This window comes from Schistocerca gregaria, chromosome 1 (assembly GCF_023897955.1).
Source record: "Schistocerca gregaria isolate iqSchGreg1 chromosome 1, iqSchGreg1.2, whole genome shotgun sequence".
NCBI classification, from domain to species: Eukaryota; Metazoa; Arthropoda; class Insecta; order Orthoptera; family Acrididae; genus Schistocerca; species Schistocerca gregaria.
In genome coordinates, this window is record NC_064920.1 from 409,514,864 (window position 1) to 409,533,140 (window position 18,277).

Here is an 18,277-nt window from a genome sequence, read left to right on the forward strand (position 1 = left end):
ACACTTAAAAGCATCGTTCTTATCGTTGAGTTGGGGATCATTACAGTATCTTATACGTACTCGTACAGATCTCGCTTATGCTGTTTCAAAAGTTTTTCAATCGATGAATAAACTCACTTCTGACTGGAACGCCGTAAAATGTGTTTTTCGTGTTACCTCAGATTTGAGTCTCTTTCTCGCTTCATCTGGCAGCTGATGACTTTGCATGCATCATTAAAACAAGACGATCAACTAATATTCTCGTCTTAAAGATCGGCAACACAGCTATTTCGTGGATGTCTCAGATGCGATCAGTCGCAATGAAATACTTGCTTCTAGCGGAGGTGCCAAAGAATTGGTGTGGTTCAAACGACTGTTGTCGGAGATTCGCGAAAAAAGGAACACGCTCGTATTGATAATGCAAACGCCGTTAAAATTGTGAAAAATCCAAAATTTCTCACATTCAGTCACATCGCCGTGCGTGAAGTCTATCAAAATATGGATATCAATGTGGAATATCGGGGACATGTTTAGAAACAAATTAAGACTTAGTAACTAATACGGTAAGACTTAGTAACTAATGTGTTTTGTACCCCTATTTTTTGTTTTGCTTACTGAGAAGTATTTTGTATGCCAAAGTTCGATTTGGGCAGAAGTATTGAGTAAATAAATCGAACCGTGATGTGTTGTTTTCACTTCTGTTTTGGCAGACAGTTTTGTGTAATACTACTGAAATCTCTGGTTTATAACTGTGTTCTCTGCTTTTATTTATGCCATGTTCGAGTGTGGATTTTTGTTGTTGTACGTTTGCTTTACTACATAAAGTGCACCATTCTTGAAAGGACAATAAAGCGTTGTGTTTATTACCAGAAGAGTATCCTTAGTTCACTGGAACAGCCACAAATTTACAAAGATCTTAATATAAGGCGTTATTGGAGTTAGTGGAAGGGGGAAGGGTGTGCTGGTTTTGGTTCACGTGTAATAGACAGTCGTTTTGAGTGTTAGTTCCGAACATATGAAGGTTGAGGGATAGTAATATTAGTTAGTGTGGTAACCTACAGCAGTAGACAGTTCTGCTTCATCTCAGTTTATTTTATTTCTTTCAAATTTTTGAATCAACTTTATAGTGTGGATATATATGTCTTGCGTGGAATGAGTAGTGCTGTAAAACCACGTCTGAAATGGATTTTTGGAAGCTACGGTCTAAGTGGCGCAATCGAGTAGCTGAACATTATTCTTTTTATATGAATTCTTTCTAGGGTTCACTGAAGCCTGAAAGGACGCAGATCGGAACTTCAAGCCAGTGGGGTTACATGTAACTCATAACACTATTGCCATAAGTTTGGTAAGTAAACAAATTGACCTGTTCAGTGTCCTACTAATGGTGTTCTCATTGTAGCCAGTTTCCCTGATTAATCAGAGATTTCTGGTTTATATAAGTTGTTTTGTTGTCTAGATCCTAACCTCAATGACAGTAAATGGATGCAATGCCTTTTAATAGGAAAGTTCAGTTATTATTGCATGATCACCCACGTTCTAGAAATCTCTCAAATTGATCAGTACTGAAAGTTATCAAGATTCGTTCATATAAAAAAGACTAACTAATTGGCAGATGCGTAAATAAAGCTCAGACCACCATAAAAATTTCTCTCAAAATTTCACTACAAACTGGAAACGCTAATACAGCCTGATAATTCCTTATTTTTCTGCTGGAAATTCTAATTCAATTCTTATAAGATGTTAGCTATGCGATATTAAAAGTTAGCAATTAGACTAAACTACTGAAAAGGATCTCTTATTAACGTTATTCTATCAACAAAAGCTTCAATACTTTCGTAAAACAAAATTAATGGATTTTATATAACCAGCACCGGGTATTTAGACTCACAGCACCAGGTATTTAGACTCGTGTATATTTAAAACAGTCCCGTCTAAAAACATCAGTCAGAATTGACTCCGCGTGTATTTGGAAGACAATATCGCATCGAAGCATTATTACGAGACGGCGCAACTTTTCCCGCTGCCGAGAAATCAAGTAACACCATAATTTTAGTCGGCTTCTGAACGGAGCACATTACGTTGATGCATAACAGAACTATAAAAGGAAGCCAGCTATGGGATACATTCGTACAGTGTTCGACCTTTAACGCTGTTATTACAACAGATGTATTTTTGTCTTGAACGCGAAGTACTGCCACATGCATACGCCAGTGCACGGAAATAAATAGGCGGAGTTAGCCGTGAACGCGTATTGGGTTCAGGGCTGTGCACCGTAATTCAGGGTCAAACATATTGTACATGCAGAGTCCACTTAAAAAATGCACTTGCATGGCTTCTACGTAAAAGTATAAACGACGTTACGTGGGGAGCTTCGTAAGTTCTTGGGCAATCTGTAAACCCCACCACCTCCGATCGTTGAAAGAACCGAACTGCCATGTATAAAATAGTTTCAAGATTACTTTACAAATAAGTCAATGTGTTAAATATTTCAGTAAAGCATTTAACAGAGATAGTTTAGAAATGGCTTGAAATTATCTGTTAAGTTTGTTGGACGTGGCTAAGTGCTCTCTTTCTAAAATACTAGTGGAATACAGTTTGTGTATTTTGCTCACACTGAGTTTTGCTACCTCAAGAAATAAAGATTCTAATTTTTAACACTCGTCTTACTACGTTAAACCTGTAACATAAGATTATTTTTTAATGGGTAGATTATAACAGCATTTTAAAAATTCAATCAATAATTACATGAAATATTGAAAATCAAATTTTGTTACCCCTGAAAGCCGCTAGATAGACAACCTACAACTGGAATCGTGCCCTGGTTAGCCGTTTAGTAATACAGATGCCAACGAGATGTTCAGGAACATTGACTAACAGTGTCTGCATGAGACAAGAAAAGGCAACTGTGCTGTGGAGAACGATTCATAGTGGCTTACGCATCCTACTCTCTGGCTCTACACCGAACGAAGAAAATTTTTATCAAAGCGGTTTCCGCTAACGCTGCATTACAATAAATCACCAACTTCCTACAATATGATTTCACTCAAGTATTCTTATGAATCAATGACTGATTTGTTAACATGTGCAATTTGCTTACAGGGCTGCATGTTTTAATTTTTTTCCATTTCGGCCAAGTAGGACAATCTCTATTCAGTCCAGTTTGCTCTTTTATTTTCCTCTAAGACTCTTTAATCATTTTACCATGTCTTTCTTTTCTTTCTTCGGATAACTTCATACCTATTGCCTAACTGGCTCTGCCCTGGTACCGTTCTGAATTTACTGCTTCTAAAAAAAAATATATCTCTTTCCTGATATTACTACTACTACTGCTGCTACTACCACCACTACTTTTATGCTGTATAATTCTAAATGATTTTTTTAAACTTTCTCAGACACAGTTTATTCATTTACACTCCTGGAAATGGAAAAAAGAACACATTGACACCGGTGTGTCAGACCCACCATACTTTCTCCGGACACTGCGAGAGGGCTGTACAAGCAATGATCACACGCACGGTACAGCGGACACACCAGGAACCGCGGTGTTGGCCGTCGAATGGCACTAGCTGCGCAGCATTTGTGCACCGCCGCCGTCAGTGTCAGCCAGTTTGCCGTGGCATACGGAGCTCCATCGCAGTCTTTAACACTGGTAGCATGCCGCGACAGCGTGGACGTGAACCGTATGTGCAGTTGACGGACTTTGAGCGAGGGCATATAGTGGGCATGCGGGAGGCCGGGTGGAGGTACCGCCGAATTGCTCAACACGTGGGGCGTGAGGTCTCCACAGTACATCGATGTTGTCGCCAGTGGTCGGCGGAAGGTGCACGTGCCCGTCGACCTGGGACCGGACCGCAGCGACGCACGCCAAGACCGTAGGATCCTACGCAGTGCCGTAGGGGACCGCACCGCCACTTCCCAGCAAATTAGGGACACTGTTGCTCCTGGGGTATCGGCGAGGACCATTCGCAACCGTCTCCATGAAGCTGGGCTACGGTCCCGCACACCGTTAGGCCGTCTTCCGCTCACGCCCCAACATCGTGCAGCCCGCCTCCAGTGGTGTCGCGACAGGCGTGAATGGAGGGACGAATGGAGACGTGTCGTCTTCAGCGATGAGAGTCGCTTCTGCCTTGGTGCCAATGATGGTCGTATGCGTGTTTGGCGCCGTGCAGGTGAGCGCCACAATCAGGACTGCATACGACCGAGGCACACAGGGCCAACACCCGGCATCATGGTGTGGGGAGCTATCTCCTACACTGGCCGTACACCTCTGGTGATCGTCGAGGGGACACTGAATAGTGCACGGTACATCCAAACCGTCATCGAACCCATCGTTCTACCATTCCTAGACCGGCAAGGGAACTTGCTGTTCCAACAGGACAATGCACGTCCGCATGTATCCCGTGCCACCCAACGTGCTCTAGAAGGTGTAAGTCAACTACCCTGGCCAGCAAGATCTCCGGATCTGTCCCCCATTGAGCATGTTTGGGACTGGATGAAGCGTCGTCTCACGCGGTCTGCACGTCCAGCACGAACGCTGGTCCAACTGAGGCGCCAGGTGGAAATGGCATGGCAAGCCGTTCCACAGGACTACATCCAGCATCTCTACGATCATCTCCATGGGAGAATAGCAGCCTGTATTGCTGCGAAAGGTGGATATACACTGTACAAGTGCCGACATTGTGCATGCTCTGTTGCCTGTGTCTATGTGCCTATGTGCCTGTGGTTCTGTCAGTGTGGTCATGTGATGTATCTGACCCCAGGAATGTGTCAATAAAGTGTTCCCTTCCTGGGACAATGAATTCACGGTGTTCTTATTTAAATTTCCAGGAGTGTATTTTCCCAGAGCTGCATCAAGATTTGTTTTGTCAGCCTTTTGTCATTCATTCTTTATTAATGTCCAAGATACTCCAGTTTCCTTAGATTATTGTTTGTATTATTTTCTATATTTTGGCATTTTCCAGGCTTCTGTGCTTCTTACTAGATCTAAAAAATTACTCACTTTTCTTTTCTCTTATGTTTATAATTTATTTAATTCATTATTCAGTGGTAGACATTCATGTGGACACAGGTTTCCTGGTTTCGCTACTGTGTTGTAGTTAATTATTTTGCATTTATTGATATGTACTTACTTCTTCAGCTTCTTCTTCTTTTACTCCTTCTTCTTCTTCTTCTTCTTCTTAGATGTTATGGCGTAGGAACAAATGGCAACTTCTATTACTTCTTCGTTCTTCTTTTCTTTCCTTACAATATTCTTTCATCTGTTCATTTTGTTTTCTCTTCATGTCTACTGACCAAAAACTTTTTCAATCTCCTCTCGTGGAATTCTTCCATACTCAGTATTTTTCCTTAACACTCCTCCGTCAGATGTTTCTTCAACTTTTATATTATTTCGTTCTATATCTATTTTTACTCTGTGGATCCAACTTCTTGTTCACTTTTGTCCCACAGATATCTGAATATCTTTTTGGTGATAAGTACCGTTTATTCTTTTTATTATTCCACATGCTGTTCCCATTTTGCTAATTCTCTCATTTATTGCAGAATTTGGAACTCATTTTCTTGAATTCTCTCTTGTAGGTAATTGAACTTTTATCTTGGCCCAATGCCTGTCTGCAAAAATTTTGGTTTACTTTATTTTGGTCAATGATAAGTTCGATTATCTTCTTATAAGGAGGAAAAGAATGTCATCCTCCGTCGACGTCAAGAACTGAATACATGACGAGGTGGACACCGACAGAAACTGGACACGTTTTTATTGAAAAAACTCTCTTGGAATTCTTCTCAAGTGGCTTAGGGAAGGAAATCTTGCTCAGGATTTCCGTACGGTAATTTGGGCCCCATTATTCCTGACAATGATCCAGTGTCAATCACTGTGCAATCCCGTTCGGTAATTATATAATTTTTTTGAGTTGTTTATTAAAAAGAGACACCTCTTGCACGCTCTCCTGCCATTATTTGCCCATTCATTAGATTAATCAACTTTGGAAAAACGAAGGGAGGACTAGGCCACAGTCTCGAATCTTCCACACGAGTCACGGTAACAGTTTGATTATTTTGGAATCATTTTTAGATTTATGACCAGCTGAACCGTGCATGTAAGAACTGAATCATTGAGTTCGATTACCATGCCCATTAAGTATAAATCAAACAGGGCAACAGGCAATAGGCGCGCGGAGAGGGAAGGTATTTTCGGTAACAGAACCAAGAGAAAGCATAAGCTGTTTCGAGAAGACACACATTTGCTGTAATAATACCTATACACTAATTTTTTTAGCAGTGTAATTTGCTAGGAACAGCCAACGATTATCTCCGTTATTCACTACTCGTGTGGATGTCTATCACGCTAAAGCTTGCATCTTCCATTTCCACGGTCGATAATTCTGCTGTGAAAGTATGTTCAACCGACGTGGGAACCTATTTTGCGAGTGCTTTTGTCTTGCAAATAATTTCTCGAACAGTATTGTCTGCAGTGTAATAGCTTTCGAAGAGTGAGACCTTTGAAGACCTTGCTTACGTTGCTGCTTCTCTCTCTACTCATTGTTGTGAAGTGGAAAATAATTCGTTAAATTTGTACGAGGTACTGGCTCACGCAACAACACGGCTCTGTCTCATTATCTTCTTAGAGTGCGTCACACGTCGTGGAAACGCGTGAGGCTATCAGGGCGTTTCGTGGCTGGCGTTGACTGATTTTCGCCGAAAGATCTGTACCTGCTGGAATCAAAAAGCAATACGTCTCGTAATATGAAACAAAAACTATGCTAACTGTTGGTTTCAGGCTATATAAAAAGCTTTGGTGCTGTACCTTATGTAACATGACCAAGGAAGATATTGCACCGCCTACATGCCCGCGACCCTGTGCAGGCTAAATTCAAGGAAAGCAGGGAATACGAAAACACAAAATGAAACGTTACCGTCACATGAACACTAAAGAGTAACCAAAATAACTGTCAGCTGTTTTTGAAAGTATCCTCCGCCGTTGCTCAGTGTTCAGCGAGTGTGTCTGCTATGCGAAGGGCCCAGTTTGAATTCGTGGCTCTGCCAGAGATTTTTCTTTGGTACGAGGACTGGAACGGGGTGCACTCAACCTCGTAAGGCCAATTGAGGACCTACTTGACTGAGAAGTAACGGCTACAAGATCTCTCGATACGGCCGGGAGAGCGGTATACTGACCCCATGCTCCTCCAAATAACATTCGAGTGACGCCACTGGCGAAGGATGATATGGCGGTCGAGCCAGAAAGAGCTTTTCTTACTTGCACAGCTGTGAAATCAAAATTTGTTCTTGGACAACATTCAATATCTTTTTGCTACTCTTGCACTGTAAGATGGCTGGAACCTCCTCGGTATGGTGTGCACAAGATCGTCGAATTGTTGCGGCTCAAGACTCTGCCACCCTTCACCGGCGTCCCTTCCGAGGTATCCTAGTGTGCGAGAAAGGTTTTTGCGTCATCGAAATGCAAGTTTAAACTGGTTCCATCTGGATTGGGACTATGTCCACAGATACCGCACGCCTTTCCATTCGATTGAATCCTACGTCCGAGAGGAAGAGCGCGAGATGTGCCCATGCATTGTCGTCTCGGAAGATGAGCCCAGCGCCTAAATGTTGACCGTAGGGTCCGACAATAGGCTGGAGGACCCTGTCTTGATGTTGCGTAGCCTCAAATTATCCTCGACAGCGTGGAAAAGCATTCGACATCCGTTGAAGATACCGGCCCGAAACATGACTGACCCACCTCGCAGTTGAAACTGCGGGACTTCACGGCTGGTCTGGGTCGACGCAGCGCTCTCAGTTGCCTCCAACATCCAATAAAAGGGAAGGCATTATGCAGCTACACTACCCACCATCCAGGCTTGACCATGATGCTTCCTTGACATGTAACACAAAGTTTTTGGACTGCAAGCTCAATCTTCGGTTTAACCACTGCAACTGATCAACTCGTCTTTATGTCAGTGGCGCACTGGAGGACAACGACAACATCAATTTAGGCTGCTTACTGCGATACCATGCGACAACAAATTTGTCTTATTTATTGTTTCGTGGACAACAACTTCCCACAAAAATGAAGACGCTGCTCACAACGCATAACGTGCCACTGATAAACATAACATTTCAGCGGCTGACCGCATCGTGGTGTAATCACTATGTTTATAACCAATGTACACAGTGTGTGTGTGTGTGTGTGTGTGTGTGTGTGTGTGTGTGTGTGTGTGTGTGTGTGTGTGTGTGGGCGGGGGGGGGGGGAGTTGGGGGGGGGGGGGGGGGGTGCGGATATGTATTTAATTTGATGTACGGGAAAAAAAGGCTAGACACTGTGCTGTTAAGTCTCTCTGTTGCGGATACCTACGAACAACCTGTAGGTTGCGGTCCATTTTCCCGTTCACTTTGTCAAATTTCTGGTCAGCTGTAGATAATTCTGAGGAAAAGACAAACCTAAACTTTACATACGACATAAATCGATTTTCATCAAAGATATAAATTTAACAACAAAACACATTTTTGATACATTTGGTGACACTAACATTTATGATATTACAGTGTATGCAACAATTACATAGAATTTTGCACACATTAAACGTTATTTTTCAGTCATGATGCACATGCATGCTGATAACAGCTTGACTGTATCTAGGTACTACTTGAGAAAGAAGACGATAAATCTTTGTAAATAAAAATGGAAATGATCATTTGTTCAGAATCTTAAATTTCCATAAATTCTTCATAGATTGCCTTGAAATTCTGGAAACGCTGCATTCGAATACTGGTCTTTTATACCTATTTTTAATATATATGATACGTAATTGTGTAATATCTAAGAATTAAGTTACCAAGACTCTCGAAAAATTCTTGACCGATAAACTTCAAATGTTAAACGATACTCACAAGAGAGAAGATGCTCTGTTGTGCTCTGCTGTAAAAATGTGCAGTTTTGTTTCCTTTGTCTCAGCCAATTTTAATTACGATAGTGAGGCAGTCAAACCATTAGAAAAAGTTCTTCTCCCGTATGTATTCTTTCCAAATCTATATATATTTTTAAAGATAAATTGTGTAAGCAACAATATGTTGCTCTATTTTTGTCTGTGAAGACAATTTTCAAAGAAAACAAGAAAGCTGTATTTCTGGCTTATCGGCTAATGACCAGAAAACTATTACATAATCTGAATTTGCAGTAAAGATAAACGAAGCTCGAGGTCAGAGGCGGGGAGGGGGGGAGGGGGAGGAGATGGACACAGGGATGGGAGGGGCAGGAGGAGATGGACAGAGAGGGGGGCAGGTGGTGATGGAAAAGAGAGAGAGAGAGAGAGAGAGAGAGAGAGAGAGAGAGAGAGAGAGAGAGAGAGAGAAGAAGATGGAGGGAGAGGGGAGGTAGAGGGGAGGAGGAGGAGGAGATTAGCACGTACAGCAGGTGCGTGGTTGGGTACAGCTAGTAGGATATATATAAAAAAAAATCGGCTCTGGTGGACAATTATTACAACAGTACACATTTCGCTAATGCAGGTTTACTTTTATCGCCTCTATAAAGGTGGATGTTACAGAGATTCCCCGTAGACAGACTATTGAGAAAGAAGTTTCCGATACAACGGTAGTAATAATAATAATAAAAACATCTCACTAACTATGCAAGTCACGAGGATGGTGGAAAACTATATGGAGTAGTCTGTATCAGCATTTTTGTAGAGTGTAGCCAGTGGATTAAATCTAATCGGTGACACTGATATTCGTGCAATGGTATCGCAATCGCTTATCCTCCGAGCATTCCTTAATCGGCATGTGTACAAGTTAAAATGTTATTCATGCTGAACCTCTTGGTGAAATGTTATGATTAACTGACATTCTGGGTTGGCCTGAGGTGATGTGGAGATGCTTTTGTCCTCAAGCTGTAGCGGAGAAGAAAATTCTCGCAGCAGTAAATGGCGTGAGTTATCCTCCGGCTGCTGCGGAGAAAATTATTCTCGCAGCAGATCTGGGTTAATCACATCTCACGCTTCGAGTATACCTACAAATGTAGTTCTGAACATTCAGTCATTTTTTCTAACTGCTTTGACACGTCTTCATCATAGAATAACAACATTGGTCAAACTGATATCAACTACGTTTTTTAGAATTGGAACCCCTATTTTTATTACATATTCGTGTAGTAAGTAAAGAAATATGAATGTTTTAGTTGGACCACTTTTTTCGCTTTGTGATAGATGGCGCTGTAATAGTCACAAACGTATAAGTACGTGGTATCACGTAACATTCCGCCAGTGCGGACGGTATTTGCTTCGTGATACTTTTCCCGTGTTAAAATGGACCGTTTACCAATTGCGAAAAAGGTCGATATCTTGTTGATGTATGGCTATTGTGATGAAAATGCGCAACGGGTGTATGTTATGTATGCTGCTCGGTGTCCTGGACGACATAATCCAAGTGTCCGGACCGTTACGTTATTTGAGGAAACAGAGAAATTACGGGACGATGACAGATTTTTTTCACGCGTTCTATTTAGCGACGAAGCGTCATTCACCAACAGCGGTAACGTAAACCGGCATAATATGCACTATTGGGCAACGGAAAATCCTCGATGGCTGCGACAAGTGGAACATCAGCGACCTCGGTGGGTTAATGTATGGTGCGGCATTATGGGAGGAAGGATAATTGGCCCCATTTTATCGATGACAATCTAAATGGTGCAATGTATGCTGACTTCCTACGTAATGTTCTACCGATACCATGGCCCGCACGTTCACCGGATCTGACGTCCCCGGATTTCGTTCTGTGGGGAAATTTGAAGGATATTTGCTATCGTGATCCACCGACAATGCCTGACAACACGAGTCAGCGCATTGTCAATGCATGTGCGAACATTACGGAAGGCGAACTACTCGCTGTTGAGAGGAATGTCTTTACACGTATTGCCAAATGCATTGAGGTTGACGGACATCATTTTGAGCATTTATTGCATTAATGTGGTATTTACAGCTAATCACGCTGTAACAGCATGCGTTCTCAGAAATGGTAAGTTCAAAAAAGTACAAGTATCACATTGGAACAACCGAAATGTTCAAACGCACCTACGTTCTGTATTTTAATTTAAAAAACCTACCTGTTACCAACTGTTCGTCTAAAATTGTGAGCCATATGTTTGTGACTATTACAGCGCCATCTATCACAAAGCGAAAAAAGTGGTCCAACTAAAACATTCACATTTCGTTACGTACTACACGAATATGCTATAAAAATAGGTGTTCCTATTTTTTAGAAAAAAACGCAGTTGATATTCGTTTGACCTATGGAAGCACCATCTAGCGGGCCAACCATAGTGCCATCTGGTTTCCCCCTTCTAGCTTCCCCAGGGAAGCGTCCTGGGACCTCTACTGTTCCTGATCTATATAAATGACCTGGGTGACAATCTGAGCAGTTCTCTTAGACTGTTCGCAGATGATGCTGTAATTTACCGTCTAGTAAGGTCATCCGAAGACCAGTATCAGTTGCAAAGCGATTTAGAAAAGATTGCTGTATGGTGTGTCAGGTGGCAGTTGACGCTAAATAACGAAAAGTGTGAGATGATCCACATGAGTTCCAAAAGAAATCCGTTGGAATTCGATTACTCGATAAATAGTACAATTCTCAAAGCTGTCAATTCAACTAAGTACCTGGGTGTTAAAATTACGAACAACTTCAGTTGGAAGGACCACATAGATAATATTGTCGGGAAGGCGAGCCAAAGGTTGCGTTTCATTGGCAGGACACTTAGCAGATGCAACAAGTCCACTAAAGAGACAGCTTACACTACACTCGTTCGTCCTCTGTTAGAATATTGCTGCGCGGTGTGGGATCCTTACCAGGTGGGATTGACGGAGGACATCGAAAGGGTGCAAAAAAGGGCAGCTCGTTTTGTATTATCACGTTATAGGGGAGAGAGTGTGGCAGATATGATACACGAGTTGGGATGGAAGTCATTACAGCATAGACGTTTTTCGTCGCGGCGAGACCTTTTTACGAAATTTCAGTCAACAACTTTCTCTTCCGAATGCGAAAATATTTTGTTGAGCCCAACCTACATAGGTAGGAATGATCATCAAAATAAAATAAGAGAAATCAGAGCTCGAACAGAAAGGTTGAGGTGTTCGTTTTTCCCGCTCGCTGTTCGGGAGTGGAATAGTAGAGAGATAGTATGATTGTGGTTCGATGAACCCTCTGCCAAGCACTTAAATGTGAATTGCAGAGTAGTCATGTAGATGTAGATGTAGACAAGTTACGTTCTTTGTTGTTTTTTGGTTTGACGCTTATTTCGTCAGATATTTGGCCCGGTCACGATCAATGGACCACCCTGTATAGGATGTTTCAGTGTGTTTATGTCAAGCAAGGACTTTGAAACACGCTGTATATTCTGATGTCTCTTCTTCCTTGACAGCTTTCGGCGTTAATGTTTCCCTCGAGCGTCATATAAGCTATTTCCTTCTATATAAACACATGCAGTGTCATCCTGTCCCTTCTTCTAGTTCGTCGTTTCCATTTTTTCTCGCCAAGTTTGCGGAGAACCTCTTCATTTCCTGCGATCCAAATAATTTTCAGCGTTCTTCTCCAGCACCACACGTCAAACATTTCCATTATTCTCCTTTCCGAATTTTCTACAGTCCATGATTCATTCACAAATAATGATTGATTAGAGAGGTGGTACATTCTCAGAAATTTCATCCAAAAATAAAGGCCAATGCCTACTGGTTGATACGTTTACGATGTAGTATGCTCTATTTGTTTGCTTAGTCTGAGTCTCATATCCTCCGTGCTTCGCCTGTGCTGCATTACTTTGTTTCCAAAGTAGCCGGATTCCTTCACTTCTACCATGTGCTAAATGCTAAATTTGACGCTAACTTCACTCCTGCTGCTCCTCAAAATTTCCGTTTCTTTGATTTATTCCGAGTCTGGATCATTTGCTCAGTACACCATTCATCTCGTTTAACAGGTTTTCTAGTTGTTTCTGGCATTAACAGGGGACATCTAGATCGCCAGAGAATCGTCCCATTACATTATTTTACAATGGGTTTTAATCCTATTTCCTTCCTTCAGTGCATCCTCAATTTATTACAGACAGTATACCCGCCGTCGACTAGGTCGCGAGCAATGGGAGAGTATAAAGAGACGAAAGCGAAGACACACGTGCCGCCAGGGCCCTCGGCTGTGCTAACAGCATCTCCCTGAGAGTAGCTCTAGAAAAGCTTTTAGTCAATAAGCAAAGTCGCTGACCCGGCTACGGTCTTTTCTGGTGCTAAGTGAGCCAGTTCTTACGTACGTCACTAACGCCGTGATCAAAGCGGGCGCCGCTGTGATACACAGGGGCGCGTTGCGTAACGTGCTCTCGATATCTCGGCTGGTCGGGAGCAATCGTCGCGCAAGGCTACTTGCTTGAAAGCGCACTTCGACTCCTCGTAGGACGCTTCTCTTTGTGCGTGTTTACTCGTAAACGTGCACTGCTCCCGCTCACAATATTTTGAGAGAAGCTTAGCAGTTGCTCCTAGGAGATAGTTGCTGGCAGACCGAAGCTTTGGGTTGTGGCATGAGAAGCGCCTAATTAGCTCAGTAAACGAAAGACGAGGGTCGAGGTTAGACTCTCGGTCCAAATACAGTTCTAGTATGTTAGCAAGTTTCTAAAGAGTAGCAGTGCAGCAAATCTAAGGTTTAAATAGCTAAGTACTGCAACAGTTACACTTTTTCACGCGTCTCGGGAATTTTTCCCCCATTCTCAAGAGCTGTGTAAGTTTACATTAGTGCTGCATGTGATAAATATCCGGCTACTGGTGGCAAACCTCAGAGTCACGATGAGCATAAAAGGAACACCAAGACAAGAGAAAAAACGAAAGGCTGTATTTTGAAAGAGAAGGAAACTAGAGTATGATGGGCAAACATCTCGTAGGCGCACTCGAATGTAGTGGTGTGGACATGTTGGGAATGTTGGTCTCACGGGGAGCGTGCAAGGGATAAGTCCCTGCAGTCGCGTATCCTCTGTGCCCTCGGTGGCTCAGATGGATAGAGCGTCTGCCATGTAAGCAGGAGATCCCGGGTTCGAGTCCCGGTGGGGGCACGCATTTTCAACATGTCCCTAATGAAGTACATCAACGCCTGTTTGCAGCTAGGGTGTCCATTTAATTATCATTTCAAACTAGAGAAAAGTATTTAAAAAATCTCAGGGAACAAGATGCCGCTAGGTCAAAGCGGGACAACGGGAGAAGTTGCAGTGAAAGTTGCAGTACAAATCCGAGATAAACCAACAACATACGAGGGTGGTTTGGTAAGTCTGGTAAGAAAAGCAAGAAAAAAATGTTTGATTCGCAAACAACTTCATTACTTCCCGACATAGCCCCCTTTGAGTGGTATACGAGTACTTTTGGTCCAAGGATCCTCCAGCTTTTTCATCCCGTGCGAAAAATAGATTTTGTCAAACTTTGCAAAATACTCTTTGACTGCAACTATTACTTTTTCATTTGATAAAAATTTCTTCCCAGCAAACCATAATTTCAAGTTAGAGAACAGGGAGAATTCATTTGAGGCTACGTCTGATGAAAGAAGTGGATGAGGAACCATTTCAAAGGCAGGTTCTTTGCTCTTTCGTCATTGTTATCGCTGATGTGTGAGGTGGTCCATCATCCTGGTGAAATAGCACTTCCTTGGGTGCCAACCTTAGTCTGTTTTCATTGCGTGCCAACCTTGGTCTTGCAAGTTTGAAACGTTCCAACAATGTTCAATTACGGCTCTGCTTTTTCCAAGTAACCTATGAGGATTATTCCTTGGGGATCCCGAAAATAGTGATCATCACCTTACAGCTGACAAAATGGTCCTGGCTTTCTTCGATGCACATTCGCCAACCTTTGTCCATCGTTTTGTCTGGCGTGTAGCGATCGATCGAGGTTTCATTAACAGTCACAAATCGATGCAAAAAAATCTTGCTGTTTGTGACTAAACACTGCCAGACATTGTGTTGAAATGTTGTGCCAGATGCGCTTTTGGTCGACCGTGCGCAATCGCAGCATCCACCTCGCACACAGCCTTTTCACAGTCAATTATTTGTCCAGGATGTTATGCATTTGCTCAATCGAGTTGCCTGCAGTCTCAGCAATCTCACGAGTTTTTTTCGGCCGTCTTGCACAACCATACTATGAATTCTGTCACTGGTTTTCTTTGTGGTGTCCTCAATTGGATGGCCGCGGTGCGCTTCGTGGTTAAAAAAATGGCTCTGAGCACGATGGGTCTTCAGTCCCCTAGAACTTAGAACTACTTAAACCTAACTAGCCTAAGGACATCACACACATCCATGCCCGAGGCAGGATTAGAAATTGCGACCATAGCAGTCGCACGGTTCCGGACTGAAGCTCCTAGAACCACACGGCCGCGGCCGGCGGTTCGCTTCGTCTTCGGTCCTTGTCCGACTGAGTTTAAATTTGTTACCCCAAAAGTAAATGGTCTTCAATGATGGTGCAGAGTCCGCGAGACCTTCAGCCAATTCTGTTTTGATACGTGCGGTAGTCCAACTCTTCAAAAGCAGATGTTTCATAACAGCACGAAACTCAGTTTTCGCCATTTGCAATCGCAGTCGACACACTGATCAATTTAGACAGCTGTCAACAATGAACGGTACATTGTGGAAATTCTTTATACGATCCTAGGAATAATCAGGCTTGACAACTATGAAGATGCAACAAAATGTTCTTTTATTTCAGAGAAATTTACCAGACTTACCAAACCATCCTCGTACTAGTAGCATAAGAATGATACAAATAGCCTTACGACGTCTAACTTAGACTTCCAACAATGCCTCCTTTTCGATGAAGATGTAACATTCAATTTTAGAATTTTAATCGTAATGATGGTATTTACGAAAATATGTATTGAGCTTATGCCACTGAAATAGACTTGCCCTTTCGGTATCAAAATAATGTACCTAAAACATATTACATGTCAAACGATTGCCAGGTATGTGTATAAGTTTCGTCTCGTTCCTATCAAATTTAGCATTGTGGGACGTCTTGAAACTCACCGAGTCAGTTATACAAAAATGGCAATTTTAGAATCTTGCCGCACGAGCAATTCCCTTTACCTGCGGGCATCCTTGTTGTACTTCCCTATCACAGAGACCGCTGGACAGTTGCGGCAGTAGCATGAGATTGCGTTCGACGTCAAAGCAGTCCAATTCCCACACGCTACCGAATAAGGCCGATCGCCAGGTTTGGTCACAAAGGACCGGACGACGTCCATCATGATGCAGCAACATAGGAGCCAAATAACCTCGACCGTCGTTGATACTCCAAGGGAAAAAAAAAAGAAAAGAGTTCGTCGACAGACGTCCCAGTCTGAATCGTTTTCAGAGATTCACAACATTCAGAGTGCAATGCCCTTACGGAAGTAGTCACAGCTTCCAAGTTTGATCATGGTGTTTGATTGGAAGGTGATCCGGGAAGACTGGGCTACCGCTAGTTTTTTGTCCTCCCATCTGCTCGTCCTTTTTGATGTCGCCGTCCCCAATGACAGTACTTGGTAAGCAGCTTCAGCATTTAAGTCGGTGGGATGACACCCGTTGATCGCAATGACATCTGCCTGGTGATTTTTCGGGCGCATCCACGTTGTGGTCTATGTAAATTGAAAGAGTCCTCCGATTCTAAAAACGAACCGTGGCACCAGTTATCCATCAGCAAATAGTGTACGGCGACAAACACAGAATGGTTGGAACTGTCGTTAGAGCGTGACGAAAGTATCGTAGCATCATACAATGGCTAGAAAAACTTAAGTTGGCTGCGTTTGCTTACGGAAATTTCTGATCCTGGACATCATGAAACAAGCTCGCGGACAACTTCACATTTGCCTCCCAAAGGAACATGACACGGATATGACTTCAAGCCAGTGTTACGAACAAATGGAAACGAGCATTAAATAGATCGCAGTCGAGCTGCGTCACATATCTTGTTTAGTACTAAAATTGTTTACTGAGTATAATTATCGTATTAGAAACGAAAGGAAGGAAGGAATAAAAGTAAGAGTTTAATGCCCGGTCAGACAAGAGGCGGGAGCCTTCGGAGAGCAGCTGGCGGCTCGTGACTTTCTAGAGAGATCGCTGCGAGATTTGGTTGGTTCAAATGGCTCTGAGCACTATGGTACCTAACTTCTGAGGTCATCAGTCCACTAGAACTTAGAACTACTTAAACCTAACTAACCTAAGGACATCACACACATGCATGCCCGAGGCAGGATTCGAACCTGCGACCGCAGTGGTCGCGCGATCCAGACTGTAGCGCCTAGAACCGCTCGGCCACCCCGGCCGGCCTTGATTTGGTGCGTGCGGACATATCTTTATACCAAGGTGCTCTTAGACCTGCTTCTTGAGCAGGTATGGCTGTCCTCCAGTGTTATCTTCACTTTTTTCTACTTCAGTGAACCACGCGTTCTTGATGCGAAAGTAACAGAAGACCTGACTGCTCAACCTTGCAGGACTCATACGGGCCAAGTGGCCACAGAAAATACACCTCACAACCTTTGAATGATATCTGAGAGCTTTTCTATAAGTATATATAGTTCATGGTTGTGTCCCATCTCGGATTCACAATTTTCTTTGCCTGCGCCAGGAATTTTACTAGCCCTGTGCCTCTTATTTCTAATTTCTCGATGGCACCTTTTCTACTCATGGCAAGGAATTCCGCGGCACATTACTGAGCAGTAATGTCTTATCTTGGCACTGATTGATGTTGATTTCATCTAGAAGACGCTCTTGTTTGGTTGTTATGCTGTTTCCGTTTTCCTGATCCATGATGCAAAGCCTTATTTCGTAAGCGGTGCTGGGCTCTGTTCCCTCTCCTAGTTATTGAAGCTTCTGCGTCCGTTTAATTTTCCCTTCTTCTACCTCTATAACTCTGGGTGATGACTTCATATTTGTAATACGTTCAGATTACTTGAACGAGATCTGGAGTCCTGCTTTTGCTGCTTGCATCTGCAGTTCGTTGATTTGTTCTGCAGCTGTGTCTAGAGAATCGGACAAAAATTGCGAAATTATTCTTAAAAACCATGCACAGTGAACTGTCAAATTGACGTTTCTGTACCCAAGTCTGGTAATATTTCCGACAGCTTTGTCATTCACTCTTTTTTTGCCATTCGCTGTCGCCTTCTCGAGTACACATTTGGAAAGCAGATGTGGGGATTTTCCCCTTGCCTACGCCGACTTGATTTTAAAAGCACCTCACATCTGTCCCAGACTTCATTTTAGAGGTCGTGTCATTGAGAGTCTGTCGGGTAATCGCATTTGTTTTATTATCGAAGCCAAATTCTTTCAGGA

The 18,277-nt window shown here is 42.8% G+C and overlaps 1 protein-coding gene and 1 non-coding gene across 3 annotated transcripts in view; one reads left to right on the forward strand and one right to left on the reverse strand.

The window, feature by feature from the left end:
• The window catches only part of LOC126349682 (unconventional myosin IC), a 397,905-nt gene that overhangs the window by 140,050 nt on the left and 239,578 nt on the right, over positions 1–18,277 (reverse strand). The gene's annotated exons all lie outside the window — the stretch shown is intronic.
• On the forward strand, positions 13,970–14,044 carry Trnat-ugu (transfer RNA threonine (anticodon UGU)). Its single transcript has one exon. It is a non-coding gene; the product is annotated as a tRNA-Thr (tRNA).